The sequence below is a fragment of the Schistocerca cancellata genome, chromosome 3 (assembly GCF_023864275.1).
Source record: "Schistocerca cancellata isolate TAMUIC-IGC-003103 chromosome 3, iqSchCanc2.1, whole genome shotgun sequence".
NCBI lineage: Eukaryota > Metazoa > Arthropoda > Insecta > Orthoptera > Acrididae > Schistocerca > Schistocerca cancellata.
Window position 1 is genome coordinate 783,706,368 of NC_064628.1, and position 12,586 is coordinate 783,718,953.

Genomic DNA, 12,586 nt, shown 5'->3' on the forward strand with positions numbered 1-12,586 from the left:
ACAATAACTTCATTATTTGAGATATTTTCACAATGCTTTGCACACACGTACAAAAACTCAAAAAGTTTTTTTAGGGATTCACAAATGTTCGATATGTGCCCCTTTAGTGATTCGGCAGACATCAAGCCGATAATCAAGTTCCTCCCACACTCGGCACAGCATGTCCCCATCAATGAGTTCGAAAGCATCGTTGATACGAGCTCGCAGTTCTGGCACATTTCTTGGTAAAGGAGGTTTAAACACTGAATCTTTCACATAACCCCACAGAAAGAAATCGCATGGGGTTAAGTCGGGAGAGCGTGGAGGCCATGACATGAATTGCTGATCATGATCTCCACCACGACCGATCCATCGGTTTTCCAATCTCCTGTTTAAGAAATGCCGAACATCATGGTGGAAGTGCGGTGGAGCACCATCCTGTTGAAAGATGAAGTCGGCGCTGTTGGTCTCCAGTTGTGGCATTAGCCAATTTCCTAGCATGTCCAGATGCACGTGTCCTGTAACGTTTTTTTTTTCGCAGAAGAAAAAGGGGCCGTCAACTTTAAACCGTGAGATTGCACAAAACACGTTAACTTTTGGTGAACTGCGAATTTGCTGCACGAATGCGTGAGGATTCTCTACCGCCCAGATTCGCACATTGTGTCTGTTCACTTCACCATTAAGAAAAAATGTTGCTTCATCACTGAAAACAAGTTTCGCACTGAACGCATCCTCTTCCATGAGCTGTTGCAACCGCGCCGAAAATTCAAAGCGTTAGACTTTGTCATCGGGTGGCAGGGTTTGTAGCAATTGTAAACGGTAAAGCTTCTGCTTTAGCCTTTTCCGTAAGATTTTCCAAACCGTCGGTTGTGGTACGTTTAGCTCCCTGCTTGCTTTATTCGTCACTTCCGCGGGCTACGCATGAAACTTGCCAGCACGCGTTCAACCGTTTCTTCGCTCACTGCAGGGCGACCCGTTGATTTCCCCTTACAGAGGCATCCAGAAGCTTTAAACTGCGCATACCATCGCCGAATGGAGTTAGCAGTTGGTGGATCTTTGTTGAACTTCGTCCTGAAGTGTCGTTGCACTGTTATGACTGACTGATGTTAGTGCATTTCAAGCACGACATACGCTTTCTCGGCTCCTGTCGCCATTTTGTCTCACTGCGCTCTCGAGCGCTTTGGCGGCAGAAACCTGAAGTGCGGCTTCAACCGAACAAAACTTTATGAGTTTTTCTACGTGTCTGTAGTGTGTCGTGACCATATGTCAATGAATGGAGCTACAGTGAATTTATGAAATCGCTTCAACCATTTGTAATAGCCCTGTACTAGCATATTGCGAAAATACTTAGTTTAAGAGATAAATTACATTAAACATCTTTCCAAATCGTGTCCTTTTTGGAACGTTATGTTGTGCTAAAGTGTCGGGAAATGTGACTTCGGCTGCTAAACGTCAAAACATTGCTCCATGGAAATTACGTATACACCGTTATCTGGATTTTCACTGATTTTGTTCTTGATTGGAGTTTAGATCGGATTCGGGAGCACCAGGTTCCTTCACTTTCATCCTAAGCTTATGTTACAAATCTTTGCCGGAAAAAATGCGCAATGAATTAGTATGGTGGCCTGATTAGAGTCGTGGCATGATATAGCTATTCGCAAGAAAATAAGAAAATGAGAGTCACGAGAAGTCAGGCGCGATACACTCACAACAAGGAACTTCCTAATACCATACTTTCCAGCAAACGCCGTCAGCAAGCAAAGAAATTCTTAGCGACTGAATGTAAGGACATGTTTACTCGTCTATTTCCTCCAGTCATTCGTGAAACTTTCGCTAGGGGTGTCACTTAGGCTGCTGTAGTCTAGTGCACTCTGGCGAGACATTTGCAGACTTCGCGTGCTTTCTCTACAGCGAATAGCATCGCTAATTCCCCCCCCCCCCCCCCCACCTAAAAAATCTGCAAAGCTACCAAAACACTAATATTAATTGAAACTTCCTGGCAGATTAAAACTGTGTGCCCGACCGAGACTCGAACTCGGGACCTTCGCCTTTCGCGGGCAAGTGCTCTACCATTTGAGCTACCGAAGCACGACTCACGCCCGGTACTCACAGCTTTACTTCTGCCAGTATCTCGTCTCCTACCTTCCAAACTTTACAGAAGCTCTCCTGCGAACCTTGCAGAACTAGCACTCCTGAAAGAAAGGATATAGCGGAGACATGGCTTAGCCACAGCCTGGGGGATGTAAAGTTTGGAAGGTAGGAGACGAGATACTGGCAGAACTAAAGCTGTGAGTACCGGACGTGAGTCGTGCTTCGGTAGCTCAGATGGTAGAGCACTTGCCCGCGAAAGGCAAAGGTCCCGAGTTCGAGTCTCTGTTGGGCACACAGTTTTAATCTGCCAGGAAGTTTCATATCAGCGCACACTCCGCTGCAGAGTGAAAATCTCATTCTGGAAACATCCCCCAGGCTGTGGCTAAGCCATGTCTCCCCTATATCCTTTCTTTCAGGAGTGCTAGTTCTGCAAGGTTCGCAGGAGAGCTTCTGTAAAGTTTGGAAGGTAGGAGACGAGATACTGGCAGAAGTAAAGCTGTGAGTACCGGGCGTGAGTCGTGCTTCGGTAGCTCAGATGGTAGAGCACTTGCCCGCGAAAGGCAAAGGTCCCGAGTTTGAGTCTCGGTCGGGCACACAGTTTTAATCTGCCAGGAAGTTTCATATCAGCGCACACTCCGCTGCAGAGGGAAAATCTCATTCTGGACTTATATTAATTGTTGATTAATGACGCGTGGAAGTGTAACGCAAGTTGCGTCTGAAAAATTCGTTGAATGGTCTCAGTAAATAAAGGAAACAAGAGTTACAAACAAAATACGTTTTCGAGCCTTCAAAGCCATCACCATTACCTACAAGACACTTCTGACGTCAGTTGTAAAGCTGTCGGAACTGTCAACATCCGCTACTACATCTACATCTACATGGATACTCTGCAAATCACATTTAAGTGCCTGGCAGAGGGTTCTTCGAACCACCTTCACAATTCTCTATTATTCCCATCTCGTATAGCGCGCGGAAAGAATGAACACCTATATCTTTCTGTAGGAGCTCTGATTTCCCTTATTTTATGGTGGTGATCGTTCCTCCCTATGTAGGTCGGTGTCAACAAAACGTTTTCGCATTCGGAGGAGAAAGTTGGTTACTGGAATTTCATGAGAAGATTCCGTCGCAACTAAAAACGCATTTCTTTTAATGATGTCCATCCCAAATCCTGTATCATTTCTGTGACACTCTGTCATATTTCGTGATAATACAAAACGTGCTGCCCTTCTTTGAACCTTTTCGATGTACTCCGTCAGTCCTATCTGGTAAGGATCCCACACCACGCAGCAGTATTCTAAAAGAGGGCGGACAAGCGTAGTGTAGGCAGTCTCCTTGTAGATCCGTTATATTTTCTAAGTGCCAATAAAACGCAGTCTTTGGTTAGCCTTCCCCACAACGTTTTCTGTGTGTTCCTTCCATTTTAAGTTGTTCGTAATTGTAATACCTAGGTATTTCGTTAAATTTGCGGCTTTTAGATTAGACTGATTTATTGTGTAACCGAAGTTTAACGAGTTTCTTTTAGCACCCATTCTTCTTGTGGAATCGCTGAAAGCACCTTGGTCATGCGTTGTTGGATGAAACCTAATGTTGCCAGTACGATCCAGATACCAGGCAACAGTTAATGGCAAGCGGGTATCATTCTCGCCTCCTCCCTTGGCTTAAAATTCATAACGGATCAAGCCTTTGTTGTTGAAAAAGACAGTCGACATCGTCTGACTCTTGAATTTAGTCAGCTGACTAAAGATGGGGGAGATGGACACCATGCCTTGACTGTTGTGTTGGTCGCACTAGGTCCCACCTCATGTAAGGAAGCGGATATCCAACGATGCGTGACGACGGTGCTTCGAGCGATTCCACAAGAAGCGTTTGCTGACAGTTTTCTAACAACTTTATAAGGGATGTAAGAAGTGTGTTGTAGCTATTGGTGATTATTTTGGAAGCTAGTAAACATATTTTGTTTGTAACGCTTGTTTCTTTTATTTTTTTGAGATCATTCATCGAGCTTTCCAGATTCTCTTTGTACGAGGGCTATATTTTTAACCTCTGATCGGTCGCGAAACTAAAATCACAGTGAAAATCAAATGAAGCTCTGCAGATGTGTTGTGCAGTGTCTCTAGCATGCCTGTCGTAGTTCTGAGAGCACAGTGACAGTGTAAAGATGTCTAGAACAATAGAGTTTCCCGCAAAGTGTGAAGCGCCGGCTTTGCTGTTCCGCCGTGTTTAATGCAGCCTTCATAACGTTACTCTCATACGTTTTCTTCTTTGCGACAAAGCTCGGTCGCACGTTGCAGGTGGAACAACCGCGCCCCTGCAGCATTTTGGACGGGAAGTGTTTGATCACCCACCACACAGCCCGGGCTTGGCTCCGTCTGATTTTCATCTCTCTGACCACATCAACCACTGGCCATGAAGACAACCTTGTGGGACAGACAGTGAGCTGCATACCAGCACTGGGAACTGGTGGACAGCACAGGCGGTTGCCTCCTGTAACGAGGGTATTGGAAATTTGGTTCAAAAATGGTTCAAATGGCTCTGAGCACTATGGGACTTAACATCTATGGTCATCAGTCCCCTAGAACTTAGAAGTACTTAAACCTAACTAACCTAAGGACATCACACAACACGCAGTCATCACGAGGCAGAGAAAATGAAGTGTTGGCAGAAGAGTCAACACTGTGTTGCTAGAGGAGGCCGAAATGCACGCGTTTAATTACACGCTGACTGGCGTGAGGTCTGGAACAGTTAAGGGAATTAATAGTAGCAAATAAAGTACGTAGTTGATATAATACTTAACTTTAATCCACAACTGGTGTACATCGCTCTTGACGGTACATGTTATAATCTCAATATCAAATGCTATGGCGCCTTGCTAGGTCGTAGCAAATGACGTAGCTGAATGCTATGCTAACTATCGTCTCGGCAAATGAGAGCGTAGTGGTCAGTGATCCATCTCTGGCTAAGTCGGCTGTACAACTGAGCGAGTGCTAGTACGTCTCTCTAGACCTGCCGTGTGGCGGCGCTCGGTCTGCCATCACTGACAGTGGCGACACGCGGGTCCGTCGTATACTAGCGGACCGCGGCCGATTTAAAAGCTACCACCTAGCAAGTGTGGTGTCTGGCGGTGACACCACAGAAAATCCCTGACCCCGCCGGGAATCGAACCCGGGAACCCGGGCGTGGGAAGCGAGAACGCTACCGCACGACCACGAGCTGCGGACGGAAATTTGGTACCACCCTACAAATGTCTAAGGCGGTGCAGTGACTGTGTAGCGAAGTAGCTGGAAGGTGCTGCTAAATGCTGTAAACAAAACAATTTTTGGTTTTCACAGTGATTTCCATTTCGCGACCGATCGAATGGTAAAAAAAAAAATCTCGGGTGAGATGACAAGACGTACAGCGGCTTGACAAAAATATGGAAACACCAAGAGAAATTGTTGCTGGAACACAAATGCAGGTGCCAGCCAAGCCTGCAAGTTGTGCTGATGTACTTGACCACGAACGGCACCTGTGCAGTGTCCTCCATGCGTTGCAACTGTCCGTCGTGTTTAGAACAGTGTTCTGTGTACGTTTGAGTATACTATGTCGGAACTAAGTGAACTCGAACGTGGGCAAATTGTTGGTGCTCGTATGGTGGATAGCCGAAGCCTTTGGTGTTCCAAGAGGGACCGTATCGAAGATTTATACAGCATACAAGGAAAGCGGAAAAACATGATCTGCTAAGCGACGACGATGAAGGGTCGCATCTACCCTGGCCACCACAGTCCCAGATTTCAGTGTTGGGGAGAAAGCTGTGTGATCGCTATCCAGCTGTATCATCGATACCTGACATTGCCACTACTTTGCAGGAGGTATGGTACAAGAGTCCCTTGAAAACTATACGGGACCTGTGTTTATACATTGCGAGAGGCATGGAAGCTGTTTCAAATGACAATGCTTTCGGCACACCGCATAAGGCTTGTGCTGTGGTTTTGGTGTTTCCACATTTTCGTCCACCGCCTGTATATTTTCGTAGCATCCTCTAGCTAGAAACCTTCATGTAGTGACAAATGTATGACAGGCGTGGATAGAAAATCCTCAAGACGACGTTTGGAAGCGTTTATCTTCCATGACACAATGACTACAAGAGCGTATTTGTTTCCACGAGGGTCGTACCTCATAATGATGTTGAAGACAGACATTAATCCTGAGTGGTATGAAAGTATAATAATTTAGTACCCGTTATGTGATGAGCTTCTCTACAAATACTGATAAATGTCCGACTGGCGTTTCATGCCGTAAAAATTTCCATTTCCTCCTACGTACATAGTCTACAGTGTAGGTGTTTATACATTGAAGCGCCAAAGAAACTGCTATAGGCATGCGTATTCAAATGCAAAGATATGTAAACAGGCAGAATACGGCGCTGCGGTCGGCAACGCCTATGTAAGACAACAAGTGTCTGGCGCAGTTGTTAGATCGATTACTGCTGCTACAATGGCAGGTTATCAAAATTTGAGTTTGAACACAGTGTTATAGTCGACACACGAGCTATGGGACACAAAGCCGAGGCAGCGATGAAGGGGGATTTTCCCGTACTACCATTTCACGAATGTACCGTGAATATTAGGAATCCGGTAAAACATCAAATTTCCCACATCGCTGCGGCCAGAGAAAGATCCTGCAAAAATTGCACCACCGACGACTGAAGAGAATCGTTCAACGTGACATAAGTGCAACCCTTCCACAAATTGCTGCAGATTTAAATGCTGGATCATCAAGTGTCAGCATGCTAACCATTCAACGAAATATCATTGAAATTGGCTTTCGGAGTCAAAGGCCTATTCGTGTGCCCTTGGTGACTGCACGTCACAAAGCTTTACGCCTTGCCTGGGCCCGTCAACACCGACGTTTTACTGTTGATGACTGGAAAAATTTTGCCTGGTCGGACGAGTCGTGTTTCAAATTATATCGAGCGGATGGACATGTACGGGTGTGGAAACAACCTCATGAATCCATGGACCCTACATGTCTACAGGGGGTTGTTCAGGCTGGTGGCGGCTCTGTAACGGTGTGGGGCGTGTCCCGCTGGAGTGATATGGCACCCCTGATACGTCTAGATATGACTCTGAGAGTTGACACGTACGTAAGCATCCTGTCTGATTACCCGCATCCGTTCATGTCCATTATGCATTCCGATGGACTTGGGCAATTCCAGCATGACAATGCGATACCCCACACGTCCAGAATTGCTACAGAGTAGCTCTAGGAACACTCTTCTAATTTCAAACACTTCCGCTGGCCACCACGCTTCCCAGACATGAACATTATTGAGCATATCTGGGATGCCTTGCAAGTGCTCTTCGGAAGAGATCTCCAACCCCTCGTACTCTTACAGATTTATGGACAGCCCTGCAGTATTCACGGTCTCAGTTCCCTCCAGCACTATTTCAGACATTAGTCGAGTCCATGCCACGTCGTGTGCCGACACCTCTGCGTGCTCGCTGGGGCACACAATATTACGCAGGTGTAACGGTTTCTTTGGCGTTTCAGTGTAAATTAGTTACACAAAAGCAAGATTTAATTGAGAAAAGCGTAAATAACTTGCAGAAAAGTGTGAAACATCATTGAATACAGTATATCTTCAAGTTTTATATACAAATGTTCAATGTGACTATCTTCTATAACACTACAAATGTCCCATCTGTAACCAGTTTCGGTCGCAGGTTCGAATCCTGCCTCGGGCATGGCTGTGTGTGATGTCCTTAGGTTAGTTAGGTTTAAGTAGTTCTAAGTTCTAGGGGACTGATGACCTCAGATGTTAAGTCCCATAGTGCTCAGAGCCATTTGAAGCCATTTTGTAACCAGTTTCCTGCCAAATCCTATGAAGCAAGGCTTGATATATGGGGGCAACAGTTGTGCTGTCCGTTGTCGCATCTCGTCGACGTACTTCGGAAGCGGAGGAACAAACACTAAGCATATTCAGTTCTAAGCGGGCACGTCTCGTTTATTTTCTTGGATGCGAATGTAAGTAGGCCAGACTTGTTCAACTGCTGCATCAGAAACTGCTGGCCAACCCTTTCAGTGAAAGGATTGTGCCAAATAACACAGTTTATCTTTGAGGTTTTAGCTTGTGATATATTAGTCCTGAGCTGTCTGAACTGTAATAGCGGATTTGGATTCATGAAACCATAAACAATACTGAGCGCAGTTTGCACTGTTACACGAATCCATAATGGTTGCTGGAGTAACTCACTTGCTCTTATCACCTGGCGGGAATGTCGGGAATTAACAGTGTTAGGCGGGAATGAAACTTGATTATTACTGCATTCAGTGCTGCATCAAACATTTCCGTAAGCTATATACCCTTTCCATTCTAGGCGCACAGTCCGGAACCGCGGGACTGCTACGGTCGCAGGTTCTAATCCTGCCTCGGGCATGGATGTGTGTGATGTCCTTAGGTTAGTTAGGTTTAAGTAGTTCTAAGTTCTAGGGGACTGATGACCACAGAAGTTAAGTCCCATAGTGCTCCGAGCCATTTGAACCATACCCTTTCCACAATTAACTGTTATTTCTGTATAACTGATTTACCAAAACCCTGTATACTAGTATCGCTAAATATGCCTCGTTCCAGAAGGACTGTTGGCGCTTATTATGTTGACATGGAGTGGAAGTATTTTCCAAAAATCTATGAAACCTAGGCGAAATATTGTGTCATATTCTTCTCTCTGGTCTATAATTAAGTTATCGATTTGGAGGAGGCCTTTTTAATATATGAATTTATTGAGCCAATTTGTCCTTTGCCTGATTAAAATTGAATATTTTTCCTATGCTGTTGGTGACAATTTTAGTGACTGTTTTGTACATTACGGAGAGAAGCTTGGTAGGCCTACGGTTTTTTATGTTCTCTCTCTCCTTTCTTGTGGATTAAAGTAATTACAGCACCGTTGCAGATTTGGGGAATTATCTTATGATAAGGCTACGAAGTGAAAAATAAAATTACTCTTTCTCCTTATCCATTATAAATTATATCAATACCTAAGTTCAAACTTCAGTACTAGCCAATTTTTGACCGGCGCGATATTCTGTATGTGTGTGTGTGTGTGTGTGTGTGAGTGTGTTTTATGAGTTCACACCACGCAGTGAGTGAATATAATGCAAAACTTGGGACAGAGAACTGCTCTCTTTGTTCTCGTCATGAGTTTAAAGGCCGACACGTGGGGATCGACGATAAAAACCAGGGTAAAAGAAATAAATACTCATGTCTGATGATGAAACGTATAGCCGTTGGTTGGCGTGTACCATATAAACAGTTTTATGAAAAATGTAGCGCGCAGAGTGCGCTTGAAAACATCATAAAATACAGGGAACATTTGAAAAACTTGGGTAACGGCTTTCCGGGTTGTATAACCTGTAAAGAAATTATAACTCCCTGCACACGAGTGAAAACTTTTTCTGGCAGCAGGAAAGAATTTCCTGCGGAGCTGGAAAGTATGTTGAATGGGGGCCGATATAATCCGTAAATGCCCATTCATCGCGCCCTGTTGCATGTAAACAGCTCTTGAGACGGAACGTAAACGGCAATAAAATGGAATTCGCATTACAGCTCCAAGGACCATGCGAAAATCCTGCTACGCGTGGTCAGCATGAGAGATTCTACCGAAGCTGTCTCGTACCAATCGACAAAGCAGCCATGGCAGAAATATGTTTTACTGGTTTCCGCTCGTAAAAATTGAAAAAAAAAACTTATCGGTAACGAGAGGGCAGAGAAAAATTAATTGGCGACTCAGCGGGTTAGTCTAGGCTAGAACTCATGTAATAAAACCTAAATCGAACACAAGCCGGACTTCAGTGACGTATTCTGTAAACTTTACTGTACGAATAAAGCAGGCAACGGACTAGACCAGTAAAAGGAAACTTACATGACAAGGGAAAAGCAATAAGCTGTATTTACCTCGATTACTGTGCCAGTACTGTAAGTGCAACTGCATTAAGTTGTGAGACACTTCTGGTGGTTGCCAAAAATCAAGAATTCTTGTAAGAATAACTCAGAATTTTTTATCCATTACCGAACTTAAAATCTGTTAGTAATATTTAAAAAAAAGTGTGTGTTAGTTTATAAAAACACATTGAAATCTTCACTCTGCAAGCCATCTTTCAGTGTGTGGTGGAAGGAACTTCAGATATCATTAATACTTCGATTTTTAATCTTCTAACGCAGTTTTCGTAAATGGTTTCCAGATTTGCATCATCAGGAAAGAAAACTGTAACTCGTTTGGATAGTTAAAAGCACGAGTAGGAAAAATATTCTGGCGAAATTTTGGACAGTAACACAAAAGTAATACCAGGGTTTAAATTTCCGTCGAGGATTATACCATTAGCTAAGGAGTACAAACTCGTATTGGATAAGTATGGCAAAAGGAGCTCGGTCGTGGAATTCCAAAAGGACCACCCCAGCAATCGCGTTAACAGCTTTAGGGAAATCATGTAAAACCTAATGCTGAGTAGATAAACAAGAATTGAAAAATGTTGGCAAATGGGAGTCCAGTGTTTTAACTACTGCACTCACTAGATGGGTAGCATTAGGCTAGCAAAATCTACAATCTCCTTGCTAAGTGTGTGTCACACGTTCTGAAAATCGCTCACCTCTCAGTCTGTAATTAGGAAGCTTCTTACCGTAGATTTGTAGTCTGATATTTAGGTCTGAATATGGAACTAGTTACTTCCAGCAAGGAATATTTACCGTTGACATCAATCCAATTCATGGAACACTGTCATCTTGAAAGATACGTCATCATTAAACTTACTAGTTTTAGGGAGTGTTCTTAATTTTTTTAATGAATCATTGTAAATAAATCATCATGCAAAGGAAACATGTAATAAAGAATTTTGTGATAGTGTTCCACCTGTTTGCAGTGTCAATATCTTTTGCACCTTTTTTCTAGTCGGCGCCGTTTGTCAAAATTTGTTTTTTCTTCCGTACCTTACATTCTTTGGCGACAGATTTTGTTTCCAACATTTTCGAGACCCACTGTTGAAGACTTAGGTTTTGGCCGGAAAAATTTTTTCATGGAAGACATGAATTGAAAAATTTTTCTAGAATTTTTGTTTTGATAAAATTTTAAGGGAGACTGATGTATCTGAGGTGGGATGATACACGTAACTGTTATTCTGAAAACTTTCGTCACATGATCGAATATAAGTTTTTTTTTGAATCTCTAGTAAACATTAAAAATTCAGCGATACTTCATTGACAGAGTTTAATGTTACGTTCTCACGTATTGTAAAGCACCCACGGTTCCTTTCCTGTTGAATACTTCTCTTCTTGATTGTATTCCCGAAGTAAGTGGCAGCAGCCTCGACCCATTTTGCATAACTTCTCATTAAGTTGGAGTTTTCAGATGCTTTGCCTGATGATTCTTCCGCAGTAAGAAAGTCTAAACAATTATCATGTACACAGCAAATACAGACAGTTTTTCTCCAATTTCCTTTGCAGTGTCTTCCCTAACCCACACTAGAGCTGGAGTCTTCCTGGCATGAAGAGTTGATCCCCGCCTCTTCGACACTTAGAACCGATATATTCACTGGCAATCGGAATGCTCTTCTTAAGCCGGCCGGGGTGACCGAGCGGTTCTAGGCGCTACAGTCTTGAACCGCGCGAGCGCTACGGTCGCAGGTTCGAATCCTGCCTCGGGCATGGATGTGTGTGATATCCTTAGGTTAGTTAGGTTTAAGTAGTTGTAAGTTCTAGGGGATTGATGACCGCAGCAATTAAGTCCCATAGTGCTCAGAGCCATTTTTTGTTCTTCTTAGTCTGACGTCTTGCTACACCCTCCTCCTCACGTGACGTCGCTTTCCTGATATTCTCGGCGGTATTAATGCCAAAACTAAATAAATAAACAAAAATGAAAAATAACTAAATGAAAAAAAATAAACGATGTTCATTGTACCTCTACTCCACATTCCCGAAAGTTTTCTTGGCTTCTGGAAGGTGGGAGCGGGACATCGTGACCAGGTCTCGGGTTGCGACCCGTGCCTCCCCCCCCCCTCCCCCCTCCCCCAAAAGAAAAGTGCTCAGCGTTCGCGCCATGTGCAAGACGGTCGTAGTCGAAGCGACGGTTCTAATCCCGCTAGAACTAATTTTTCAATCTATATTTTTTCATCATTAGTCAGTTATTTTACTTGTATGTCATTTGAGAGCTAATATAATGAAAAAATACACACGTGTATTATCATGAAGTCGTAGTGAACTTATTAAATTTTCAAGGACGACGGATAGGCTTGGAAAGCTTAAGTCAGACCTCAATAGATAATGAACCGAATGACACTATTCAATAATATAATTAGTTACAGTGTGCCAGACCAAAAGAATAATGTACAATTACTTGTCAGATGTGCTTTCGACGTCATACGTAGAGGTTAGTATTTCTCATACTGCCACGGAAAACATAAATTAAACGGCATCTATTATATCGAATGAATGCTGTGTTCCCGCAATTTGCAAGGAATGTTCAGAGTTTCTATGGGAAAACACACCTCA

General features: G+C 43.6%; 1 protein-coding gene across 2 annotated transcripts in view; it reads right to left on the minus strand.

The window, feature by feature from the left end:
- Positions 1 to 12,586, minus strand: part of LOC126175835 (uncharacterized) — a 288,518-nt gene that overhangs the window by 108,747 nt on the left and 167,185 nt on the right. The window lies entirely within an intron of this gene.